Here is a 27,304-nt window from a genome sequence, read left to right on the forward strand (position 1 = left end):
GGCTCTACAAAGAAAACAGAAGCTCTGTTATTGAGGGTTCAGGTCATTCTGGCCGCAGCCTCACGACAAAACATTGAGTAGATCTGCAAGCCTAGAGCCTCCTTCAGATAGAAAGCCCACCTCCCCATCTCCGCTCCTTCAAGTTAATTATGAATGGCAGCAAATAAACGCAGTGATCCAAAATGAACACCCCACGGGGAAAGCTGAGCTTAAGCCTGAGGGCTCTTGGCTCGCCAGAAGGTTTTCTGTGGACATGCGGAGTCGCTTCCCCGCCGGGAGCTGGCGGAGGGGCGCGCGCGGAGGCCCGAGTAGGGGCGCCGGGCCACGCAGCCCATCAGGCCCCTAAACGCCTGGAATTTGGACGGAAAAAGCCTACAGAACCCTGCCATCCCTACTGTTCCCATTTATTCCTGGGAAACTGAGCCCCTGCAAACAGGTACCGGGTCCTCAACCTGCAGCAAGAATTTCCAACAGAGTTTGCGGCTACCCAGCCACGGTCGTCATGGCAACACTGCGCTGGGCGCGGCGCGGGGGGGGGGGGGGGCGGGTACTAAGGCAGCCAAGAAATGAACCCGAGTACCCATAAGTCACGCCCACTCTGGACTAGCTCAAAGGCAGGAGGGTGGCCCGCCTCTTGCTGTCAGGACTGGACTGCAGAAACACTTTCACTGGCTGAAGAGTTTGTCTTGTCTGGTTCTTTTGCACTCACCAAGCACAGATCTGGTGCATCATGTACTGTAGAGCTCCATCTTCCATTCCTGCATCCCTTCTGTCCCACCAGGACTGGCATGCAGCTTTTCTATTGTTACTGAATACATGCTGGGCAGGGGTGGCTCCCAGGTTTTGACAGATCTGAAGAGGTTTCCTTCAAGATAAAGAATACAAAATTACAAATTCAAAATTAAGTATGAAAGTCAAGTGGAGAAAATAGAAACAATTATAAACATGGTGTGAATAATCTACACCAATAAAAAGAAATTGCCAGGAGATTAAAAAAACAAGGCCCAACTATATGTTGTCTTCAGGAAATCCACTTTAAATATAAAGCACAGGTTTAAAAGGGTTTTTTGCTTGTTTGTTTTTAAAGACAGTTAGAAGTAAAAGGGTGGAGAAACTACGCCATGCTACAGTAATCAAAAGAAAGCTGGAGTCACTATACTAATTTCAGGCAAAGCAGATTTCAGAGCAAGGAAATTTATCAGGGATAAAGAGATGGTATTACATAATGCTAAAGGGATCAGTTCTCCAGAAAGACATAACAATACTTGTGTATACACCTAACAGCAAAGCATCCAAATCCCTGAGGCAAAAACTGACTAAACTGCAAAGAAAAAATAGATAAACCCAAATTGAAGGCTTCCCTTGTAGCTCAGTTGGTAAAGAATCCACCTACAATGCAGGAGACCCAGGTTTGATTCCTGGGTTGGGAAGATCCCCTGGAGGAGGAAATGGCAACCCATTCCAGCATTCTTGCCTGGAGAATCCCATGGACTGTGGCCTGCCAGGTTCCTCTGTCCACGGGGTCGCAAGAGTTGGACATGACTTAGCAACTAAACCACCACCACTATTATAATTGAAGACTTTAACACCATATCTTTAGGAATGAGTAGATCCAGCAGGCAGTTGAGAATGAATATAGTTGAACTGAATAACAACATGTCAGTTCAGTTTAGTCACTCAGTCGTGTCCAACTCTTGGCAACCCCATGGACTGCAGCACGCCAGGCTTCCTTGTCCATCACCAACTCCCGGAGTTTACTCAAACTCATGTCCATTGAGTCGGTGATGGCATCCAACCATCTCATCCTCTGTCGTTCCCTTCTCCTCCCACCTTCAATCTTTCCCAGCATCAGGGTCTTTTCAAATGAGTCAGCTCTTTACATCAGGTGGCCAAAGTACTGTAGTTTCAGCTTCAACATCAGTCCTTCCAATGAATAGTCAGGACTGATTTCCTTTAGGATGGATTTGTTGAATCTTTTGCAGTCCAAGTTACTCTCAAGAGTCTTCTCCAACACCACAGTTCAAAAGCATCAATTCTTCAGCACTCAGCTTTCTTTATAGTCCAACTCTCACATCAGTACACGACTACTAGAAAAACCATAGCTTTGACTAGACAGATGTTTGTTGGCAAAGTAATGTCTCTGCTTTTTAATATGCTGTCTAGGATAGGATGTTTGTGGATAGGAAGAATCAATATTGTTGAGATGTGATCTATGGATTAAACACAATTCCAATAAAAACATCAGCAAGCTATTTTGTGGATATCAACAAACTAATTCTAGAGTTTATATGAAAAGATAACAGATCCAGATAGTCAATACAACAATGAAGATTAACAAAGTTGGAGAACTGATAGAACAAGACTACAAGATTTACCAATAAGTCACAATAAGTAAGACAATATTTTAGTGAAAGGATAGATATATATATCAATGGAATAAAATAAAAAGTATAGAAATAGACCTATACAAATGTAGTCAACCAATCTTGGACAAAAGAGCAAAGGAAAGTCAATGTAGAAAGATAAGTCTTTTCTAAAACTGGTGCTGGAATAATCAGACATCCATTTGTAAAAAAAAAAAAAAATTGGACACAGACTACATTTTTCACAAAAATTGACTCAAAATTAATCATAGACATAAATATAAAATGGAAAATCATAAAATTTCTAGAAGAAAACATAGGCAAAATCTAGGTGATCTTGGGTTTGGCAATAACTTTAGATACAACATGAAAAGAATGAACCACAAAAGAAAAATTAGATATACTTTAAAACTGGCTTCCCTGGTGGCTTAGCCCGTTAAGAATCTGCCTCTAATGCAGGAGACCCTGGTTTGATCTGTGGGTTGGGAAGATCCCCTGGAGAGGGAAATGGTAACCCACTCCAGTTTTCTTGCATGGAGGATTCCATAGACAGAGGAGCCTGGAGGGCTACAGTCCATGGGGTCACAGAGTAGGACACAACTGAGCAACCAACTCCTTTATACTTACTCAGGGCTTCCCAGGTGGTGCTAGTGGTAAAGAACCTACCTACTAGTGCAGTAGACATAAGAGACACGGGTTAGATCCCTGCATCAGGAAGATCCCCTGGGGCAGGGCACGCAACCTACTCCAGTATTCTTGTGTGGAGAATCCCATGGGCAAAGGAGCCTGGCGGGCTGCAATCCGTAGAGTCCCAGAGTTGGACACAACTGAAGCGACTTAGCACACACACATACTTACTCAACTGATTTGAAAATTTAGGTGGACACAAAAACCTGCACATAAATATTTATAGCAGCTGTATTCATAATCACCAAAAACTAAAAGCAACCAAGATATCCTTCAATAGGTGAGTGAATAGTCTGTGTTATATCTATACAATTGTATTTGTAAAACACAACATTACAAACTGGGTTTACTAGGTGCAAGTGAAGACTTGTTTTTGTTTGTTTGTTTGTTTTTGCTACATGATGGTGGTTACTAAAGCTCTTTAATAGTTTGAAATCTCCTTTAGATCTTAGTTCCAAAAATAAAATTCAGATCAGTTATGAAACTCCTCCTGCCAGCACACTGAGAAATAAAGACTTTTTATTCACTTTAAAAGGGTTAGATTTCTTACCACACAGTGTCTATAAAACGTAGTCACAACTTTGCCAGGCTAAACCACACAAACAATTTAGGGGAGACATGTGTCTTCACACCCTGACCTTATACCTGCTGTCCTCTGTAATTACTAATAGCAGCCCGTTTTACTTTCAAAAGTGTACAGTTCAGACAACATGGAACCTCTTCAATTTTTTCTCCAAATGGATCACCTTAACTTTTAGTATCTTGTTTTAAAGAAATTTCCATCTTTTTCATATTTTATAACATGGGTCAGTGATTTGATTGCTTTGCTCAAAAGCTATCTTTTTCATTGATACCTCTTTTATTTAAGCTTGTCCTAAGGAAGGTACTTTTCTGGCTTGTTTTGTTTAATGCAAAAATTTCCAACTTTAAGGGTTACCACTGTGTTTTGGAGTATAAAAGACAGGAAACAAACAAACAGAAACCTTTCTTGGTCCTGCAAGTTATGCTCATTGCCACAAGGTGGTGGTTTCCTCAAGGGAAACCCTTTCTGTGATCCCGATTGAACACCAGGAGCAAGTTCTCTATTAAAACATTTCAGAACTGTGATGTGACTGTGTAAAAGAAGAATGAACCTACTTGCTTTAAGAGCAAATCACAAATCACAGCAAAAATTTTCCCCAGACAACTTCCAGTTTTCCATGTTAGACAAGAATTTACATTTTTTGTCTAGGCTGACAAATATCTCTGCTCCCAGATATAGTTTTCTTTTTCCATGAGTACCAGCATGTCCTTACTGTAAGTTGTTCTGAGGAAGGCAGCCAGACGTCTTAGAACTGGGAACTTTCGAGTCTCATAGGCTTGGGTTGGGCCCTGAACCTGCCACCTACTGCCCGTATGAGCTTGGGTAAGTCACTTCAGCTTCCTCAGCCTTGGTTTCTTTGTCTTTAAAAGAAGGAGTATAACACCTCCCGTTCGGGGATGTTGTGAAGAGAGACAATGTCCTTTAAATTTTCTTGACAGCAAAGCCATTATTGGTATTGTTAAAGTATCACCTTCTAAAGGCAGTTTCCCAGTCAAGGATCACAGTGGCTGCTCCCTCCCCTGCCCCCAGATGGAGCTCTCTGATTAATTTTCCTCAATGAGCCTGGTAACTTTGCAACCAAAGTGATGAAGTATCCGGTGTAGAATTCTCCACACTCTGACCCTAGCTGCCAGACTGATGCTGTTACCAGGTTGGATTTAATGACCATAAATTTTAAATTTTTGAGGAGATTTAAGACTTTTTAATTGTATATTGTTTTCTTTGCCCTAAGAGATCTTTTCCTAAGGAATTTGCCTAGTCCCATGAAGTTATTTTTTAATTATAATAGAAGGAGTTATTTAAAATTTACATGTAGGCTTATGAGCCATCTCAAACTCACTTTTTCACTGAAATTTTTGTTGAGAGAACTGTAGATTCATACAGTTGTAAAAACCACCCTAAGAAAATCTTTGTATATTGTGACAAGTTTTCCCCAATGGTGATATTTTGTATAATTATAATATCACAACCAGGATATTGACATCAATACAATCCACCCATCTTACTCAGGTTTCCCTAGTTTTAGTTGTACTTATTTATGTGTGTATGTGTGTATTCAGTTCAGTTCAGTCACTCAGTCGTGTCCCACTCTTTGCAACCGCGTGAATCAAAGCACGCCAGGCCTCCTTGTCCATCACCAACTCCCGGAGTTTACTCAAACTCATGTCCATCGAGTTGGTGATGCCATCCAGCCATCTCATCCTCTGTCGTCCCCTTCTCCTCCTGCCCTCAATCTTTCCCAGCATCAGGGTCTTTTCAAAAGAGTCAACTCTTCACATCAGGTGGCCAAAGTATTGGAGTTTCAGCTTCAACATCAGTCCTTCCAATGAACACCCAGGACTGATCTCCTTTAGGATGGACTGGTTGGATCTCCTTGCAGTCCAAGGGACTCTCAAGAGTCTTCTCCAACACCACACTTCAAAAGCATCAATGCTTCTGTGCTCAGCTTTCTTTATAGTCCAACTCTCATATCTATACATGACCACTGGAAAAACCACAGCCTTGACCAGATGGACCTTTGTTGGCAAAGTAACGTCTCTGCTTTTGAATATGCTATCTAGGTTGGTCATAACTTTCCTTCTAAGGAGTAAGTGTCTTTTAATTTCATGGCTGCAGTCACCATCTGCAGTGATTTTGGAGCCCAGAAAAATAAAGTCAGCCACTGTTTCCACTTCTTCCCCATCTAGTTGCCATGAAGTGATGGGATCAGATGCCATGATCTTAGTTTTCTGAATGTTGAGCTTTAAGCCAACTTTTGCACTCTCCTCTTTTACTTTCATCAAGAGGCTCTTTAGTTCTTCTTCACTTTCTGCCATAAGGGTGGTGTCATCTGTATATCTGAGGTTATTGATATTTCTAGTACATCATGTGAAATGACAGGCTGGATGAATCACAAGCTGGGATCAAGATTGCTGGGAGAAACATCAACAGCCTCAGATATGCAGATGTCACCACTCTAACGGCAAAAAATGAAGAGGAACTAAAGAGTCCCTCGTTGAGGGTGGACGAGGAGAGTGAAAAAGCCAGCTTAAAACTCAACATTCAAAAAACTAAGATTATGGCATCCGGTCCCATCACTTCATGGCAAATAGAAGGAGAAAAAATGGAATTAATGACAGATTTTATTTTCTAGGGCTCCAGAATCACTGCAGATGGTGACTGCAGCTATGAAATTAAAAGATGCTTGCTCCTTGGAAGAAAAGCTATGACCAACTTAGACAGCATATTAAAAAGCAGAAACATCACTTTGCCAACAAATGGCCATATAGTAAAAACTATGGTTTTTTCAGTAGTCATGTATGGATGTGAAAGTTGGACCATAAAGAAAGCTGTGCACTGAAGAATTGATGCTTTTGAACTGTGGTGTTGGAGAAGACTCATGAGAGTCCTTTGGACTGCAAGGAGATCAAACCAATCAATGTTAAAGGAAATGAACTCTGAATATTCATTGGAAGGACTAATGCTGGGGCTAAAGCTCCAATATTTTGGCCACCTGATGCGAAAAGCCCCTGATGCTTGGAAAGATTGAAGGGCAAAAGGAGAAGGGAGCCACAGAGAATGAGATGGTTAGATAGAATCACCAACTCAATGGATATGAATTTGAGCAAACTCCAGGAGATAGTGAAGGGCAGGGAAGCTTGGTGTGCTATAGTCCATGGGGTCACAAAGAGTCAGACATGACTTACTGACTCAGTAACAAGAACAACACCAGTACCTCTCTGACTTGATTATTATATTTGTATAGTATTATGGACTAAATTTTTGTGTCCCCTCAAAATGTTATATGTTGAAATCCTAATCCTAATGGGATGGTATTTGAAGGTGAGGCTTTAGGAGGTAATTAGGTTATGAGGGTGATGCCTTCCTGATGGGATTACTCCCCTTATAAGTAGAGGCTAGAGAGCTAGCTAGCTTTCTTTCTGCCATGTGCCATTCTAAAATAAGTGTGTTGGACTTCCCAGTGGTTGGGACTCTGAGCTTCCAAAGCAGGGGCATGGGTTCAATCCCTGGTTGGGGAGCTAAGATTCCCACATGCCTCAGGGCCAAAAAATAATAATGATAAAAATTGTGTGAACATCTAAAGTCTTAATTCTAAATGGCCTCTGAGTTCTCTAAACTTTGCAAATATTTATCTCAAAGATTTGTGTATTTTGGGATGCTATCATATCCATATTTATTTTAACGTAAAAATATTTCAAATTCTTAACCATCAGAGATCTAAAATTCTTCTTTGTTGACAGGGGTTGATGCTATTGGATTTCAGAAAATTGGGCTAAATTGAAATAAGCCAATATTGTATTTTCAGTTTCAACATCAGGGAAATTTCCCCTTTTCTGACTTGGTATACTTCAAATCCTAAGGATACTTCAATCCTAAGGCATGAGAACACGAGGCTACAAATGATGATCATTTCCCTACCGTTTTGCAAGCTGGGGCTGGGGATTATTTAGAAGTGGTGCTCAGGATGCTGGTCCCAGGCTCTGAGCTGCAGAATGATGTCGGGGTTGACTCCTGTTGAGAGGCTGGCCACATTTTTCACATGGCAGGGAATGGCTTTCACTCAGTCAGCTTCTAATCAGCTGCCAGGAAATGTTCATCAAAGGGTTTTTTTCAATGTCTGATGCTTAAAATTTTATTTTTCACTCTGCTGTCAGCAATGTAACTATGATGAGTCTGCCTATAGTTTTCTTTGCACTTAACTACATGAATTCCTTTTGGGAATTTATCAAACTCCTTGAATCTATGGATTTATGTCTTTCACTGGTTTTGGAAAATTCTCTCCCAATGTCTTTCTGAACACAGGCATTCCCACTTTTTGAAAGTTCATTTTAAGCCACTTTGCTTTTATGAAAGACTACATAAATACATGTTTTTACTAACAGAAAGAAATCCATAGAGAGTTTTCGAAAAAAGGCAAAAAATTGAAAATAACATTCAGCATTTGTTTTGCAGGGAGCTGTTACACAGGCAGCAAAAATGGCATTGCCAAGCTCCTTTCCCAGAAACTACACCCAACATCTCAGCATCAAGGCATCATAGCTTTGAACAGTGTCTAGGAGCATCTCTGCTTTATCTCAATTTATTTTGTGCATCCATTAGCACCAAAGTAACTGATATTATGAAAGGTTTCATAGGAATGCTCTACTTTCAGATAGTGGGGGAAACCTGTATTGCTTCTGTGCCATTTTCTCTCTCTTCTCTCCTTCTGGTAACTCGGGTGATAGGAATGTTAAACATGTGAATATGCCCCACATATCTTTCTGATGCTAGTTTCTCTTTTTCTCTCCATCCCCCCCACCCTCATGCTTTAGCTTCAATGTATTCTTTTGACCTGTCTTTAAATTCATTCATTTTGTGCTCAACAGTGTTCAATCTGCTATTACTTATCCAATGAGTTCTCAGTTTCAGTTCTTCTACTTTTTAATTTCTAGAGAGTTCATTTGAATTTTATTGCTTTGGATTTTTTTTTTTTTTTTGGTAGATTCCACTTATCTGGTGGCATTTTTATCCATCTATTTTATTAATAGCTTTTCCTCCACATTACTCAATATATTAATCTAAGTGGAGATACTATGAGTTTTTAAAGTATAGTTTACCCTTGAAAGGCATGGATTTGAACTATATTGGTCTACTTATACATGGATTATTTTCAATAAATATACAGTTGGCCCTCAGTAGCTGTGGGTTCTGCATCTACAGGTTCAACCTACTGTGAATTTCAGACTTAACACATACTCAGAAGTTCATTGAATCCACAGATGTGGACCCAACAGATATTGGAGGGCCGACCATGGAGCTTGGATTATCTGTGGGTTTGGGTATCCGTATCAAGTCCTAGGTCAGGAAGCAACAGTTAGAACTGGACATGGAACAACAGACTGGTTCCAAATGGGAAAAGGAGTATGTCGAGGCTGTATATTGTCACCCTGCTTATTTAACTTATATGCAGAGTACATCATGAGAAATGCTGGGCTGGAAGAAGCACAAGCTGGAATCAAGATTGCCGGGAGAAATATCAATAACCTCAGATATGCAGATGACACCACCTTTATGGCAGAAAGTGAAGATGAACTAAAAAACCTCTTGATGAAAGTGAAAGAGGAGAGTGCAAAAGTTGGCTTAAAGCTCAACATTCAGAAAACTAAGATCATGGCATCTGATCCCATCACTTCATGGCAACTAGATGGGGAAAAAGTGGAAACAGTGGCTGACTTTATTTTTTTGGGCTCCAAAATCACTGCAGATGGTGATTGCAGCCACGAAATTAAAAGACACTTACTCCTTAGAAGGAAAGTTATGACCAACCTAGACAGCATATCCAAAAGCAGAGACGTTACTTTGCCAACAAAGGTCCTTCTGGTCAAGGCTATGGTTTTTTCCAGTGGTCATGTATGGATGTGAGAGTTGGACTGTGAAGAAAGCTGAGCACCGAAAAATTGATGCTTTTGAAGTGTGGTGTTGGAGAAGACTCTTGAGAGTCCCTTGGACTGCAAGGAGATCCAACCAGTCCATCCTAAAGGAGATCAGTCCTGGGTGTTCATTGGAAGGACTGATGTTGAAGCTGAAACTCCAATACTTTGGCCACCTGATGTGAAGAGTTGACTCATTGGAAAAGACCCTGATGCTGGGAGGGATTGGGGACAGCAGGAGAAGGGGACGACAGAGGATGAGATGGCTGGATGGCATCACCAACTTGATGGGCATGATTTTGAGTAAACTCCGGGAGTTTGTGATGGACAGGGAGGCCTGGCATGCTTTGATTCATGGGGTCACAAAGAGTGGGACACGACTGAGTGACTGAACTGAACTGAACTGATCAAGTCCTAGAACCAATCCCCTGTGTATACTGGGGGATGAGTGTGTAACACACATACAGTGAAATGTGAAATGTGTTGTTATTGTTCAGTCACTAAGTTGTGTCTGACTCTGCGACCACCGTGGATGAAGCACACAGGGCCCCTCTATGCTTCACTATCTCCCAGAGTTGTGAAAAGTGTACTAATCATTAATGCTCAGCTTGTTGAATTTTCACGTTAGTGTATATCCTTGTAACCACCATTCAGATTGAGATACATAACATTTCCAGCACTTTTTCCGCACCCACGCAGTTCTCATTCCTCTCCCCCAAGAGAAAACCTCTATTCTGACTCCAATCACCATCAATTAGTTTTACTTTTTACTGGACTTAGTATATGTTATCTTTTGCGTCTGACTTCTTTCACTTAATATAATGTCTGTGAGATTCATTTCTGTTTGTGTATCATTCTTCGTTATTGTAATAGAATATTTCATTATATGAATAAACTATAATTTATTTATTCATCCTGTAGTTAACAAACATTTGGATTGTCTCCAGTTTGGGGGCTATTATGACTAAAACTGCTATAAATATTCTTAAATGTGTCTTTTGGTGAATGTACTAATTTGTCTTTAGATATATACCTAGGAGTGTTAATAAAAAATTTGAGTCCAAAGGTATGTTTAGTTTTAGTAGAGTCTAAATAGTTTTGCAAAGCCAGTTTTGTCAGTTACCGATTTATTACCTCCAGGTCCATTCTCAGTTACCTGCCCTGTTCTAATGGAGCTGGGCCCTGCCAGCATTTCTCCTTTGCCATCCAGCACAGAGTCAAGGTTTGTCAGTAGGGAGCAATGGCAGCCGCCGTAGGAGAAAGAGGCTTCTCTTCTGGTTCTGATGTCTTCCTTGGCAGTACCTGAAGCATATGGCAGTCAGAAATACAAAAGCATATCTCCATGTGCAGCATCCTCCAAAACCCCAGAGGTTGACTTCCCAGTGTATCACACCTGTGGGAAGTTTTCCAGCAGTTTCCACAGTGTGACTCCCTTCCATGGATGACTTTCCTCAGCACCAAGAGGAAAATGCTTTCCAGTAAATTCCATCTGCATGGACCTTCAACAAAGGGCCTGCCTTGTTTTTGAGACAGGCCGTTCTTCATCATCCAGTGGGTCATGGCTACATACTCTCCAACAATGGAGATTCTCAGCCCTGTGGTAGAAGGTGAGGACTGGGACTCATATAGCCTTGTCCTCCTTTGGGTCCTCTGCCTCAGCCCTAGAGGCTACTCCCGACATCTGCTATAACTGTATTCTTTAGGGTTATCTTTTCTCCTTAGTAGGCACTCTCCTCTAATGCTTAATAATTCTTTATATTAAAATTTATTATTTATTTTTGGGGCTGTGTTGGGTCTTCATTGCTGTGAAGGCTTTTCTCTAGTTGTGGAGAGCGGGCGCTACTCTCTCTAGTTGCATGGGCTTCTCAGTGCAGTGGCTTATCTTGTGGCAGAGCACAGGCTCAAGGCACACAGGCATCAGTAGATGTAGCACGCGGGCTCAGTAATTGCAGCTCCTGGGCTCTGGAGCACGGGCTCAAAAGTTGTGGGGCAGGGGCTTAGTTGCACTGCAGCATGTGGGATCTTCCCCCATCAGGGATCGAACCTGCTCTCCTGCATTGGCAGGCAGAGTCTTCACTGCTGAGCCACCAAGGAAGCCCCTTAATAATTCTTCACAGGAAAATTTCCTGTGTAAAGTACTGTGCAGTTTCTCTATCCTTAGTGCACTCTGGCAGATACACGGATTTTGCACTTCCTCCAGCAGTGCATAAGAGTTCCAGTTCCTCCATTCACTATTATAAAGTTCTGTCTACGGACTCCGATATCTGAACGATTTGTGTGTCTGTTATCTATTTTTTTTCTGTTATCAATTATATATTCATGCCTCTTCACAGGACTAGTTATGTTTTCCTATGGAAAAAAAGTGAAAGTTAATCGCTCAGTCGTGTCCAACTCTTTGCGATCCCACAGACCATAGCCTGCCCGGCTCCTCTGTCCATGGAATTCTCCGGGCAAGAATATTGGAGGGGGTTGCCATTTCCTTCTCCAGGGGATCTTCCCTACCAGGGATCGAACCTGGGTCTCCAGCACTGCAGGCAGATTCTTTTTTTTTTACCAACTGAGCCACTGAGGAAGCCCCCAGTTTTCTTATACACAGACTCTTATTGTATGTAAGAGGTAGAGAGATCCCAGATTAGGTCATTGGCCCCACAGAGTGCACCCTCTTTCTTCTCTTAAGCAGGTGAGGTTGAGGCGTGATCATCTCAATCCATGGAAGGATCGAGATAGGTTGCGACTAGGTTTTAGTTTTTGCAAGACTCACCCTATCTCTGGTTTACCCCTATTTCTCACATGTGGTTTTTGATTGAGAGCCTTGAAGATCTGTCTCCTAAGATGGAAGGCTGGAAAGAGTCAGCTCTAGCCTTTAGAAGTTCCCAACCCTGGGGACTTCTTAACCTGGCTAAGCATCTGTCTTGCAGTGCAGGAGGTGTGGGTTTGATTTCTGGCTGGGTAACTGGGATCCCACATGCTCTGGGGCAGCTAAGCCTGTGCCACAACCACAGAGCCTGTGCACCCTGGCAAAAGATCCCTCGTGCCACAACTAAGACCTGACGCAGCCAAACAAATAAATAAATACATTTTTTAAAAAAGACATTCTCTTAAGAAAAAAAAAAAATTTCCCAACCCAGCTGTCTGGACACTGTCCCCATGGAGTTTCAAAATCTGGCAAATCTCAGGAGGAGGCAGGAACTGGGCTTGGTTTTGAGGCGGGCCGTTCCTTCTTGGGAAAGCTTTATTTTCTAAGCACTGCGGTACTTTGGAAGATTTCAGTCTTTTAGATGTATTCTCAGGCCCGGAACTCAGCCAATGTCATGTGGAGAAAATTGGTCATGTTTTTAAGGCCTCCTATTTCCAGTTTGTCATTCTAATACCATGTAGCCCCTAAAAACTTTACTGGGGTTTCTCTTTATTCCATTAGAAGTCTTCCTTCTGGGCAAAGAGTGATCATCAGCCGACATTCCCAATTAGCAAATGTCCTTGGGGAGGGAAGGGGGCACAGCTGAAGAGCCTCATCTCATTTTGTTGCTGGAGAACTGGCCTGCCACAACCCACACATCCTACCTAGAAGAGGAAATCACCTGAGGGTGATGCCTTCCTGCATGGGATTATCACTCTTATAAGCAGAGGCCGGAGAGCTAGCTAGCTCTCTTTCTGTCATGTGCCATTCTAAAATTTGTGTGTTGGACTTCCCTGGTGGTCCAGTGGTTGGGACCCTGTGCTTCCAAAGCAGAAACTCAGAACCATTTTCAGATTATTGTCCCCAGCATGGGTTTCAAAATCTTGGAGTAGAATTTTCTTTCTTGACTAACTTTTATCATGTTTCTACCCTGAGGCTCCAGGAGTCAAAACGTGGTTCAGTGGTTTTCAAACCGTAGGTCACAACCCATTTATAGAGCATGAAATCAATTCAGTAGCTCTCGCTAGCATTTTCTCACCAAACAGAATGGAATAGATCAGAGTGCATGGCACACAGTAATAAGTATTGTTTCATAAAATTTTTGTTTCATGTCTGTGTGTCCGTTCTGGTTTGCAATGTCAAGCCTCTTTGTTCCTATGGGTTGCAGGACAAAATGTTTAAAAATTGCTGGACTTTAAATAGAGGAGGGACCAAGGAGAGAAAAATAAATGATCAGAAACAAATGTTAGTTGAGTGTGGACAACTTTGGGGAGAAGTTTGGCCATGAGTGGGAAGTTGACTCTTCTGGCCCCAGAAAGCAAGAGGGAGCCCTCACAAAGGATGGACAACAAGCATCAGTAAGCATAAGCATCAAAGAAGAAAATCTTGTGAGGCCTCCCCAAATGGGGCTAAGGCAGGCGTGGTGGGTGCAGAGCAGGTAGCAGAGAGAGCTAAAGATGAGAGATGGCTGAACCTGGGCTGGGAAAGACCATGGCAACCCTGAGAGAAGACTGTGTATAGCTCTTGGCGCCAGATCATGGGCGGCCCAGGGGAAGAAAGGCCTTGTACTTGGCAGAGAAGAAAGGTTAGCTAAGGGGAAGAACAGGCCTGGGGGTGGGGTGAAGCTCTTCTGCTAAGCCATGATTGGTGCTCCAGGGTCAGCAAGAGATTAATTTGGGCCACAGGCCTGAAGGGACTAGGGCTGGGATGAGTGCTAGTGTTTTCTTCACCTCTGCCCTGCTTTCCCAGCACACACACACACACACACAAACACACACACACACACACACCCCTGACCAACTGACCTGCCACTGAGGCCACCAGACACCAGAGAAAGAGTGGAGGCTCTGTGGGCGGAAGGCCCTGACGCTTGGTCCACTGGGTGGGATTGGGCTTGTGGTCCTCTTATGTCTAAAGCAGGGTGGGTGAGACCTTCTGCCCTGGGCCCTGGGAGGCGTGCAAGTCATCACTGTGCCCGTGTGAGGCACAAATGTGTGTTCCAGAGCCCAGAGCTGCTGGAACCCCCAGAGGCTGCTCTGGGCAGAGAGTTCTGAGGGAGGTTGTGCCACAGTGACTTACTTGGCTGGCTCCAGGCCCTGAAGTCTGCAGCCCTTCTCCTCCAGGTTTGCTTCCTGAACCCCAAGACACCAGCTTGGGTCTGCTGTGAGGCCTGGTGCTCAGCAAGGCTCAGGCAGAGGCAGACACGGGATGCACCGCGGCCCATCAGGTATGTTTGCTCTTGTCGCTGAGCGGGGAAGTTCTCCTCTGGGTCACAGCTCTGATCTCTGTCCTATTTTAGGAACTATCTCCTGGCCCCATGGCTGGCCTTAGACCTCAGTGCCTGAAACTTGGGCTTGAACCCTGCCTGGGTTCTTGGCCACAAGCCTAGCTTTCTATCATGCCCCAACCACACCTGATCGGCCATAGGGTTCTGCTGGAGTTTGGGGAAAGACTTCAACTCAGCCATACCTCAGTCTATAAGGTTTTCTCCTTCCCTTCTCAACCTAGCTGATTGGTCTTTGTCCATCGAGCCCTGGTTTCGTCATCACCTCTCACAGAAAATCTGCCCCGGGTGCTTGCCCCTTCTCTGGGCTCTGTCAGCCCCCATGCCTCTCAATTCCACGCCATTCCCCCTCTGCTGGCACTTGGAGGTAGGACTGTGCATTGCATTGGCACACGGTAGGTGCTATGCTGTGCAGTGCTTAGTCGCTCAGTTGTGTCTGACTCTTTGTGACCCCATGGACTGTAGCCTGCAAGGCTCCTCTGTCCATAGGGATTCTCCAGGCAAGAATACTGAAGTGGATTGCCCTGCCCTCCTCCAGGGGATCTTCCCAAGCCAGGGATCAAACCCAGGTCTCCCACATTGCAGGAGACCTGTCTGAGCCACCAGGGACGCCCACATAGTAGGTATACTGACAGTATTTACTGAATGAATGAATCATCAACCCCAGGCCTCACTTTTCTGCTCAGTGACCTTGTTCTTTGAAGCTCCTATTTGCTAGCAGCTGTTTGCTTTAGTTCAGGGCTCAGAAAGCAGAGCAGGCAGCCCAAGTGAGACAAGTGCCCTGTTGTAAGACTCCAGTGTCAACCTCAAGTGTCTAGTCTCACCCTTAGAGAAACCCAGGTACTTATGTGTTAGTACTAACTGCTTAAGTTCCATTTTAAAGGGAAACAGGTTATTAAAGATTTGTGTATGAAAGTGGTATAAAGATAAACCTTTGAGGGACTTTCCTGGTGGTCCAGTGGCCAAGACTCCACATTCCCATTGCAGGGGGCCCAGGTTTGATCCCTGGTCAGGGAACTAGATCCCACACGTGGCAACTAAGAGTTCACCTGCCTCAACAAAGATCAAAGATCCCATGTGCCATGACTAAGACCTGGTGCAACCAAATAAATAAATATAAATAAAATAAATATTTATATAAAAAATTTTTTTCAGACAAACCTTTGACTCCTTTGCAAACCAGGACACACAGACCCCTGCCTCCTCCCCCAAGGCCTGTGGTATATGGAAGGGGCAGGGGAAGAGGCAGGTCCCAGGGCAAGACTAGATTGTCAAGACGAACAGTTGTCCCTCAAGCCCCCTCCTCAATCGGGTCTTTCATTCCCTGCCAAGATGCAATAGTCTTGATGGCATTCAAACCCTCCCCTGCTGCCATGGGGACTCAGGGGGTCCATAGGGCCTTCAGGACAGCAGGCGGGGGTAGGTGTAAGGGACACAATAGCTCTCACCAAATGGCAGCCTGGGTACCTGGGTGCCAACTGAAGCTTGTGTCAGACCCTGTGCCACAATACAGCCTGAAGGACTCAGGATAGCAAAGGCCTGGGGTGGTGGGTGAAGCTTTGAAAATAATAAGAGGATGGGTTCCAGATGGGTTTACCAGATGTGTAAAGCTGGTTCCAAGCTATCATCAAGGTCTGTCTACAAAAAGAACATCCTCAAAAATGATACTGATAGGAGACTTCACTGGTGGTCCAGTGGTTAAGACTTCACCTTAGAATGCAGATGGTATGGGTGTGATCCCTGGTTGGGGAGCTAAGATCTCACATGCCTCAAGGCCAAAAAAAAAAAAAAAATTTCAAAACATAAAACAGAAGCAATACGGTAAAAAATTCAATGAAGACTTAAAAAACGGTCCACATCAAAAAACAAAATCTTTTAAAAAAGGATACTCGTAATCAAAACTACAACGAGATACCACTCCCCTATCCCCACTACTAGGATGGCTATAATCAAAAAGACAGATGTTAACAATTGTTGGTGAGGATGTGAAGATGTGGAACACTCATACATGGTTGGTCGAATGTAAAATAGCAGCTGCTTTGGAAACCAGTTTTGGGGTTCCTCAAAATGTCAAACATAGCATATGATCCACAATTCTACTCCTAGGTATATACCCAAGAGAAATGAAAACATAATTCATACAAAGACTTGTACATGAATGTTCATAGCAGTTTTATTCTTAATAGCCCCAAAGTACAAACCATCTAACTGTCCATCAGCTGATGAAAGATAAAATGTAGTGTGTCCACACAACCCAATGCTATTCAATCACAAAAGGGAATGAAGCATTGCTACATGCTGCAACATTGATGAACCTTAAAAAAATCCTGTGAAGTGAAGGAAGCTGGGTCACAAAAGACCACATGTATGATTTCACTTTCATGAAATGTCCTGAGTAGGCAAATCCGTAGAGGCAGAAAGTAGATTAGTGGTTTCCAGCGGCCGGTAGGAGGAGGGAATGGCGAGTAACTGTAAGTGGGTTCTTTTTTTTTCTTCTTTTTTTTTTTTTTTTAAAGGGGAGGTGGTGTTATGAAAATGATCTGGAACTAGGTAATGGTGACGGTTGCACAACTTTGTGAATATATTAAAAACTACTGTATTGCCCACTTTAAAAGCTGGAATTTTTGGTGTGTGAATTATATCTCAGTTTTTTAAATCAGGGGAAAATGACGCCGATGGAGAGGAGTCAGTGGAACTGAAGAAATGAAATGGATCGCCTGTCCCCGTCCGTCGCCTCTGTTTGAACGAACTTTAGGCTCAAGAACCGGCACTGAGAGGGCCTTCGGGAAGCGACGCTGGGGACTGGATCTAGGAAGAAACACGGTCCGGGATTAGAAGGGAATGCGGTTAAGGTGGCGGCCTGGGATCGCCTAGGACAGGGGAGGCGTCTGTAGGCTCCGAAGTTGGCCGGGCGGGAGCGGAGATTTAAAGGCTGGAGCGCAGAGGCTCTTAAAGAGGCCCGGGCGAATTCCCACTCGGCGTCCACCTTAAAACCAGCTCCCGGGCGCCGGTGGTCGGGGCAGTCGGACCCGAGTAAGGCCGCGGGGGAGGCCCGGTACGCGCGCCCTGCTGGGTCCCGGGAGCTCGGCGCAGGTGGCACAAACCTCGTGAGCCGCGCGTCCTGGGAGTCAGGGGCCCGCTGGGGTGGCAGGGTCGCGGCGCCGGGCCCGGCCCCCCCCAGCGCCCACGGAGGCGGCGCTCTATTTTTAGCAGGCGCTGTTGCAATATAAGGAATGCGCGGCTCGCCTGGCGCTAGGCTGGGGCGCGCGCGGGCTGCGCGGTCGCTTTAAGGCGGCGCCGGGGCGGGGACCGGCCGAAGCGGCCGGCAGGCCGCGGGCCCGAAGCCGTCAGTCCGGCCGCCGCGGGGCCGGGAGGGCGCGGCGCTGTCTTCTGGTTGGCGTGGGCATGGAGGAGGTGGCCTGAGGCCGGAGCCAAGCTGGGCTGGAGTGCGCGGTGAGAGGTCGGGGCGGGCTGGGAGGGGAGGGGACTGGCCGGGCGCTTTGTTCCGGGCGGGAGGTGTGGCCGCCCCGGGCCGGGCCGCGCTCGCCGCTGGAGGACTGCGCTCCGGGACTGGCCTTTTACCCCCATCGCAGGCTCCAGCGTAACCGTGTGCGATCGAGAAGTCGGCGACCATCGGGACCCCAGAGAGATGGGCCTGCTCACCACCTAAAAAGCCCCTTTCATGGTAACCGCCCTTGGGTTCCTTTTTCCTTGGGCGAGAACCCGCGGGGAGTGGGCGGCGGGTCTCGAGTGGGATGGGGAAGGGTTGGTGGTGGCTCTTTATATTTTTAGAAGGGCGTTAACGAGGGCAGGGATCTGCCGAGAGAGTTGTCAAATTCATCCGAATGATAAAAAGCAGGCTGTTGCATTAATAGTCTTTTGCGGCGCCGCGGGGCTTGGGGCTTTGGTCACCACCAGGGCCCCGGCTCATTCATTGAATGGGACCTGCAGGGGCGCCCACTGCGTGTGGGGCACAGTGCCAGATGCTGTGCCGCGGGGAAAGTAGGGGTGCAAAGTGAGCCCTGTGTGTCGGTTCTGGGATCAGGGGAGCACAGGGACTGTAGAACAGAAGGCGTGGAGGGTCAGGGAAGGCCTCCTGAAGGAGGTGATGCCTGGCAGAGCATGGGCACTAGGCACCCAGATAGACTCTTGTGGCTGAAGCTGAGGTCTGTGCTGGCTGGGGCCAGAGGCCCGTCTGGAGAGGCAGACAAGGGCCACTTCATCCGGGCCCTGATCCGTGCGCTCTGGGATTGTCCCTTCTTCTCCCCTACCCCCAGCCCCTACTCCTAGCAAACCTCTTTGGGCTAGAATGGTTCTTGCCCCTCCAAGACTCACACTGTGCCCTGGACCTGATCAGAGAAGGTAACTGACAAGGCTCAGAACTGTAGCCTCAAAAGAGTAACCTTCCTCACAGCAGGAATGATGAAGAAATATGACCAAAAAGCCCTGAAGCTCCACTGTAATAATAGCTGCCAGCAGGGCTTACACAGACCAGGCACTTGACTTGTATATGCTTGCTCATCATTTGACGAGACTCCAGAAGGGTCTTCTTATTACCCCTGTGCAGTTGGGGAACAGGGGCTATAAAGAATCAGTAACTTGTCCAAGATCCCGTCTAGGGTCCATGTAGACCCTCAGCTTTCCAGCCCCTCTGGAGAGGGTCTGGCTGCCCCAGCTTCATGGCTCCAGGTGCAGCCTGCTTTGACTCTGTTGCCTTTCAATGGTTGGTTCAAGTGTGGGGTGGTGAACTGCTGGTATTAATAACTGACATGTGTCAGGGGCTTTGCAGCAGACAAAGCATTTTCACCATGACAATTCTTAGAGCTGCTCCTACTTCTCTTCCCAGGAAAGAAACTTGAGCTGGCTAACATATTTGTAAATCTCCCAATTTCCTATAAATTGCATTTCCCTGCTGACTAGGGGACTGAAAATGTTTCGGGTCATGATTTTGACCCTCAGTCTCATGTCATCCCTAGCAGCTAGTTAGCTTCTCTGTCTGTGGATTAGGGTGTAGTTTGTTCTTTCTCTGCTAGGTCAGGAGGTTTGAAGCTTTGATGCTCTGGGGTTTTGGAAGCTACAGGGTCTGCCAGCCTCTATGGGGGTGGGGTGGGTGTTGTGTAAGCCAGGAGCTCTAGTAGAAACTACCCCTTACCCCCCTACTTCAGCATTTCCTTATGGGGGGTGGGGGCAGTCAAGGTCCTCAGCTGAACGCTGTTGAGGCAAGTGACAGTTGTCCAGGGCTGCCAGCTCTGTTTGTATTTGCCACTACTTACATTTTCACCTGCCTAAGATATCTTTGTGACAGGTATAACTTTTATTAGCTCTAACCACAGGTATTTCACACTTTCGGTTGATCTGAGTTGCTTAGAGAGAGACAAGTCCATTATCCCTGGGGTTGGCTCCTCAGCTTGAGTGATCACGTGGAACCAGGGAAGACTTCTGGGCTCTGATGGACTGAACCAGTTCCTGAAGCGTCTGGGTTTAATATCAGCTCGATTCACAAGTTGACCAGCCTGCTGGATCAAGTAACTTCTCGAGGAAATATGACCTCCATTTTATATTTCACATCTGGTGTCATCACCGTCTCCCAATGAAATGCCCCATAAGGAGTATGCCTCCCTGCAAGCAATTGAAAACATACCTGTTTGTGAATATCATGTAGTTTGCACAAAACACACACGTGTGAACTAAATGAAAACACATTCTCGTGTAAAGTTGGGATGTTCTCAAGTGTCCAAAAAGTGCATTGAGTTCCAAAGGCTCCATACCTGCCAGGCCTGGGGCAGGTATCTGACTAGCTAGAAGGTACAGTTACCTTTGTCTGGGGATGGGAGAAAAGAAGGATGCTTCTGGCTGCAAATAACGAAACCCAAGTAGTAGTGGATTAAGCAGAGTTTAGATCTCCCAAAGATGCTCTCAACTCTGGTGAAGTCTCTGTACAGGGATGGGATATTAGTGCCACTTCCAGCAAGTTCTTGCATAGGACAGGCAGCCAAGAAGGCTGAGTGTTCAGAGCAATGGTTTTTACCTTCTTGGGCCACTACCTCTTTAATATGCCAGTGAAAAGCCCAGAGAAATGTTGCTTGGATGTATGAAGTTAGGCATCAGTTTGGGAGATTTGTGGATCTCTGAAAATGAGCCCTGGATCCCAGGCTAGATCCCCTGCTTCACTGCTGTTCACTGAGGACCTGCTCTGAGGCTCTGACCTCCCAGCCAGGCCAGCAGGCTGTCATGGTGGAGCCGGACGGGCATCAGTTCTCAGCCGTGAGAGGACGTCCATGCCATCAGCCAGCAGATCTGTCTTGTGGAACTTTGAGAGCCTGGTGCTGCAATCCCTTCTTCAGACAACAGAGGGCGTTGTCAAGGCCAGGGGGACATCCTCACTGCACTCGTTGGTGTCTGCTGTGCCTCCCTGGGTGCCCATCTCTAGTCTTCCAGGCAGCATTCTTGCTACCATAATGAGGCTGGTGCTGAGTGTTCCAACTCCCCACCCCTGGCCATCTACTGAGCCTCACCACCGAGCCAAGGGTCTGTTGCCCGCTGGCATGATCCAAGACAGCTTTCTGCAGCCATCTGCATTGTAGGGGTCATGAAGTAACAGTGTGTATTTAGCTTTTAAATGTCCCTATCATTGTCCTTTCATGTTTTTTTTTTTTTTTAATATTTATTTATTTGGCTGTGTTGGGTCTTCGCTGTGGCATGCAGGATCTTTAGTTGTGATGTATGAACTCTTAGTTGGCGGCATGAGGGATCTAGTTCCCTGACCAGGGATTGAACTTGGGCCCCCTGCATTGGAAGAACGGAGTCTCAGCCACTAGACCACCAGGGATGTCTCTCATTTAGTATTTTTGATAGCTTTAGTCAGTGGAAATTGCTGATGGCCAGGTGGCCAAATGGCAATGTGGGTTACCATTGGTTATGAGATGACTTGCTCAGAGGGGCACATTTTCATCTACAGAGCTGGCATCTGGCCACCTAGATGGATAAAACATCGTGATTTGGATGTGGGTTGTGTTGCTAATGAGATTTTGGAAAGTACAGGAAGGGATTTGGCTGTTGAGCATGTGGTAATAGAAGGAGGTAGCAGGGGATGGAGAATCCTGAGCTCCGATTCGGGCCCTCTGTGACCCTGTCCATAGGGCCTTGGGAGCGTCCTGCGCTACAAGGGCTCAGGCTCCATCTGTGACTTCTCTAGCCCGCCCTCAGGGTTGTCATGGGGATTAGATGAAATACACAGATGAGAACATGCTTGGGAGACCAGAAAGGGCGGTAAGAACTAAGAGCATTATCAGTATTCAGGCAGCCTTTAGATAACAGAGTCACAGACCAGGAAGGGGCCCCTAGAGCATATTTAGTCTCAATTCAGACCCAAGAGAGCATATTTCTCATAGTGGTGAGGTAAATGGTTTTTAGGCAGGACATATTTTAATAGTTACATATATACTTACTTATGTGTATTTTAAAAATAAAGGTATGACATCAAACCTATTTTTTAAATGGCTATTTTGCTCAGATTAAGGCTAAGTAAGGCTTTTAAGTTAAAAACTATGCTGATTTTTAAGGTAAAGATTAAGCCAGTAATAGTTCAGTAGTAGACATTTTGGCCCAAATGGGCCCTTGAGTAGAGGCTGGGAAAATTTGTGCAGCCTTTGAGGAGCAGAGCTTAGCTGGGCCCTTCTAGAGGCAGGGAGGTTGCTGCCCCTCAAATCAGTTTACCCAATGGGGATTCATTCACTCATTCTTTCATCCTTGCAAAATTCTTTCCTTTCTTATCTTAACCTGTCCCACTGGATCTGTGCCACATGAACCTTGACAGTCATGCTTTTCTCCAGCACGAGCAGCCCTGCATTCTCCAACTGCTCCTCAAATGACGTGGCTTAAAGATAGTGTCTCTGGATGTCCACTCTCCCTCCAGGCTGGACTGGACTAGAGGCTCTGCATTGGCCATCTCTAAGCCTCACGGCAGTTTTGCTATTAGCCCTTTCTTTACAGATGTGGAAACAGGGACTCAGAGTGGTAGTCACCCCCATGGCCATGGCCTGAGAGGACCAGAGCCGGGAAGGAGTCTCACCAAAGTCTGTTTGGTCCCAGAGGGCATGCTCCACCTGTTACACAGTGCTGCTCCCAGCACTGATAGATAAGGCTGGTCATTCTGACGACACCTCTTCTCTCTCAGTGCTCGTGGGGCGTGGCCCATGGGGGTCTGGCCCGATGTAGTCAGTGCTGGAGTGGAGTGGAGGCCTCGTGGGGAGAGGGGGCAGAGCCGTTCACACACAGGGATGCTGTGAAGCGACAGCACCCATGGAGGTGCAGGTGCGGCTGGTTGACAAGAGAGGCAGAGGGACCCTGGATGGTGGTAGTTTTCCCCTAATTTCCATTAATCCTCCGGTCAACCAGGAACCCCTCCATCATTTGCATACTTGACATATTTTGTAATTTTCAAAAATATAAAAATACAAAGGATGATACCTAACAAACACCATGTACCCATTACCCCAATTGAGCAGATGGGACCCTTTTGTCTGCCCTTGATCCCTTCTATGATGGCAGGGCTTCGTCACGTCCCTGCTCAGGAGACCTGGCTGGTTGGGCCTGCCCTCAGTCTCTGACTGACTTTCAGAGCCCCGCTCCCAAGTTTCCATGTCTTGGCTCTCTTAGCTCCATGTCCCCAGCAAATTCAATGAATAACCACCTGGGTCTCCATCAAGGTCCTCAGTAGATCTTTTTGCTGCCTGAACTCACACCGGGGAGAGATAAGTGTGCGTCTTGGGATTTAACCCATTTCAAAAACTTCCTCCACCCACATACACACCTGCCTGGACCATCGTGGTTTCAGGCCAGACTGTGGCACATCATTTAGTCATAGCTGCCCAAACCAAACTGTGATTCAGATGGTAAATGTAAATATTTGGAAAAGAGAGGAAAAAAAAACAATTTTCTTTTTCCGATTAGATGACAATTTGTTAAGCTGCTCATCTTCAACACCTTGAGCAAAATACATTTTATGTTCTAAAGTGCAGGACTGCTCTGAAGGAAGGAAGATGGAGTCTGATATGGTGCCTTTCTAACCTCTAACATGGCCTTGGGAAAAGAGCCTGATGTTGGGAAAGATTGAAGGCAGGAGGAAAAGGGGGCAATAGAGGATGAGATAGTGGGATGGCATCACAGACTCAGCGAACATGAGTTTGAGCAAACTCAGGGAGATAGTGAAGGACAGGAAGCCTGGTGTGTTGCAGTTCATGGGGTCACAAAGAGTCAGAGACGAATGAGCGACTGAACAACACCATCGTAGCCTTGGCAGCTGTCCCTTTCCTGGGCTTCCCTGGAAACAGGGCTCCCGTATGCCTGGCCCTGGGTCCTCCTACCTGCCAAGCGTTCCAGCTGCAGAGGGGGCAGCTCTCCATGAGGACAGGAGATGGTTTCTCACCCCACTCTTCAGGCTCCTTCTTCCACCCCGGCTGACTGAGCTGGAACCTGACATGGCCCATTTGCATGTAGCTTAGGCTTGAGTTAAGACAGTTAGCAAAGCACCGCTTGTAAAGCTGTGCAGTAAAGATTTAAAAACCTTCTGGAAAAGCCCTGCATTCCCCAAGCAGATTGGCTTTTCAAGGAGTCACCACTGGGGACAGAGATTTCAATTAGTTTTGTGGTAGAACACAGGGACCTGAGGTGGTCCCCAGGTTTTCTTTACTAAGTGGTGAGAATGAGTTGAAATGTTTCCTGTGCCTGAGTTGCCAACAAAGGATAATACTGTCTGCATCCTTTCCCTTGACTCGATGGAGATGCTGCAGAAGCTGGCAAAGGCTGGAACCCCAAAGACCTCAGAAGGATCTGCTTTGTTGGGGTTTCTCTTGCAATAGAAATGGTCAGAGGCTGTGCCAGTGAAGGCAGTTAAGTATATTCTGATAACTATTTGTTTATGCAAGAATACACATACATATTATGTTGATGGCCTACTTTTTAAAGAAAAGTTTTGGTTTAAAAAGAATCTGCTAAGTAATATTTCATTATATATAGGTACCACAGCTTCCATTCATCTGTTGATGGCCCTCTGGGTTGCTTCCATGTTCTAGCTATTGTAAAAAGTGCTGCAGTGAACATTGGGGTACATGCATCTTTTTCAGTTATGGTCTTCTCAGGGTATGTTACTCAGCCATAAAAAGGAACACATTTGAGTCAGTTCTAATGAGGTGGATGAAATTAGAGCCTAAGAAGTAAGTCAGAAAGAGAAAAACAAATATCATATGTTAATGCATATATGTAGAATCTAAAAAAGATGGTACTGATGAACCTATTTTCAGGGCAGCAATGGAGACTCAGATATAGAAAACAGACTTGTGGACCCAGTGGGGGGAAGAGAGAGTGGGACGAAGGGAAAGAGTAGCATGGAAACATATACATTACCATATGTAAAATAGATAGCCATTGGGAATTTGCTGTATGATGCAGGTTACTCACACTTGTGCTCTGTGACAACCTAGAGGAATGGGATGGGGTGGGAGGTGGGAGGGAAGGTTCAAGAGGGAGGGTTATATGTATACCTATGGCTGATTCATGTTGATGTATGGCAGAAACTGTAAGTATTTAAAAAAAATTTTTTTCAAGAATCTGCTATTCATACTCTATGTTAGGATGTCCCTTGAATCCTAACTACCCAGATTAAAAGTAAAAGTATTTGTAAGCATGTGGTACTGTGTGGAGATAGCCAAAGATGTGCTGGAACTGAGGAGACCCATTCTCCCTTTAGAGCTGACCATTCTAGGGGGACCTGGGGACAGGTTCTTGCCTCCCCAAAGCATTATATATTCATTTCAAGGGCAAAATTTGTTTTAATTCAGTTCTGTTTGTTTTTTCTTCTTTTTTAGCCATTAGAACTTTTAACACACCTTGAAGATTCCCCCTTTTAGATGACCCCAAACTCACCCCTTTGTATTTTAATTCCACAGGGAATGGAGGTCCCAAGGGAGAGGCAGAGGCAAACGCATCTTTTTTGGGGAGTACCATTCTCTCACAAGAAGGCTCGGCAGCCCAAAATAGCATCCATCATGTTCTTCTTTCTGTGCCTGTTTTATTGTAACCAGAGATGATAGAAAGGGTGGAACCACAGTCCCAAAGCCTTGGGGGCATATGTTAGAAAAAATAACTTTCATAAGATATGCCTTCTCAGGGGTCCCTCCACACCCACATTCCTCAGGTTGAGATTCCCCTGGCGTCAGAGTCAGGAAGGCCTAGGCTCCCCACACGTCCTCATATCCATTCTCTTCTGAAAGAGGAAGTCAGCTCCCCCCACCCCCTTGCCATGCTGGTGCTCCTGGGATGCTAAGACTCGGTGACCCCCGCCCCGCCCGCCCACAGGGCTCCTTTCCACTTATCTGGGGCTGGGTGGGTGTTTCCTGCATGTTTGAGATTTTAAAGAGGAAATCAAAATAAAGAAACAAAGCCTTTGTTTTACTTCTGGGCTCAAACTGAGGGCGGCTGGAGGGATGGAAAGGGGGAGCAGGAGCAGGTCACTTGGCGCTTCCACAAAATAACCATTCTCATAAGCACTTAACAGGGGCTTTTTTTCTACTTGGGGCTGGTATGTGTGGATAGGAGAGCTGGGTGGAGGCTGGGAGAGCCCCTGTGTGGAAGGAAGGAGGAGGGGGCCCAGGCAGAGTCTGGGGCCACCAGCAACTGGCCTCGGGGGGGCCTCCGGGCCCCTCAGTCCTCACTGCCTTCCTCAGAGGACCCACAGGAGAGTGGGGAGGGTCCTGGGCCGCAGGCCCCCCGCTGGCTCTCTGTCCCCTGCCTGTCCTCTGTGTGACCTTGGGCAGGCCCCCCCCTGCTTGGCCCACCTTTGCCGTGTCTGTAACAGAGACGGGGCTGCCGTGACTTACGTGTCCTGGCTGCACCGCCCCCCTTGCTTGTTTAATCCGGTTAGGCTGGGCAAGCTGTCATCCCACAGATGTGGAAGTGGGGAGATGCTCTCCCTAAGAGTTCTTTGTTTTCCACAAAGATTTTCTCCCTGTGGAAGCTCTCAGAGAGTATCATTTATTTTTCTTTGAAGATCACCGGTTCATTGATGGACACCCTCCCATCTGCAGTATTTCTGGGGATTGCAGGGTGGGGATCAGGCCCACTGGCTATCTGGGCTCCAGAGTCAGCCGCCACGCTTTGCGTGGGTCCCCTAGGTGTGGCTTCCTCATTCCCTAAGCCCCACCGTGCGAACGCTGTTGTGTGTAACAGGCTGTTGCCAAGGGCCTATAAGAAAGGGCCCATCACTCAGAATGGGGCAGAAGTTAAAACTGAGCTCCAGACCTCTTCCCTTGTCTGCTCACCTCCTTGGCTCTCTGTCTCCTCAAGCCTAGTTGACTGCCATTTTCCAGGGACCACTTTTCTTGGACAGTTTCCTCCAGAACTTCTGGAAACTCCCAATTTGATTGTTCTTTTTTTAAAAAATAAATGTATTTATTTTTAATTGTAGGATACTTGCTTTACAATGTTGTGTTGGTTTCTGCCATACATGAACATGAGTCAGCCGTAGGTATACACATGTCCTCTCCATCCTGGACCTCCCTCCCACCTCTCACTCCATCCCACCCC

General features: G+C 46.0%; 1 protein-coding gene across 4 annotated transcripts in view; it reads left to right on the forward strand.

Moving 5' to 3' along the window:
* Window positions 1–17,406: 17,406 nt before the first annotated feature.
* Window positions 17,407–27,304, forward strand: part of MRAS (muscle RAS oncogene homolog) — a 65,477-nt gene continuing 55,579 nt past the window's right edge. Inside the window, exons 1-2 of one of the 4 annotated variants that reach the window (XM_061167681.1) lie at window positions 17,407–17,545; window positions 18,316–18,407. The gene's annotated coding sequence lies outside the window, so the exon portion shown is untranslated. Of the gene's footprint in view, window positions 17,546–18,031; window positions 18,176–18,315; window positions 18,408–27,304 lie in introns of those variants that run through there. The other 3 variants (XM_061167682.1, XM_061167683.1, XM_061167680.1) reach the window with 3 other exon arrangements.

Source organism: Dama dama, chromosome 19, assembly GCF_033118175.1.
Source record: "Dama dama isolate Ldn47 chromosome 19, ASM3311817v1, whole genome shotgun sequence".
NCBI classification, from domain to species: domain Eukaryota; kingdom Metazoa; phylum Chordata; class Mammalia; order Artiodactyla; family Cervidae; genus Dama; species Dama dama.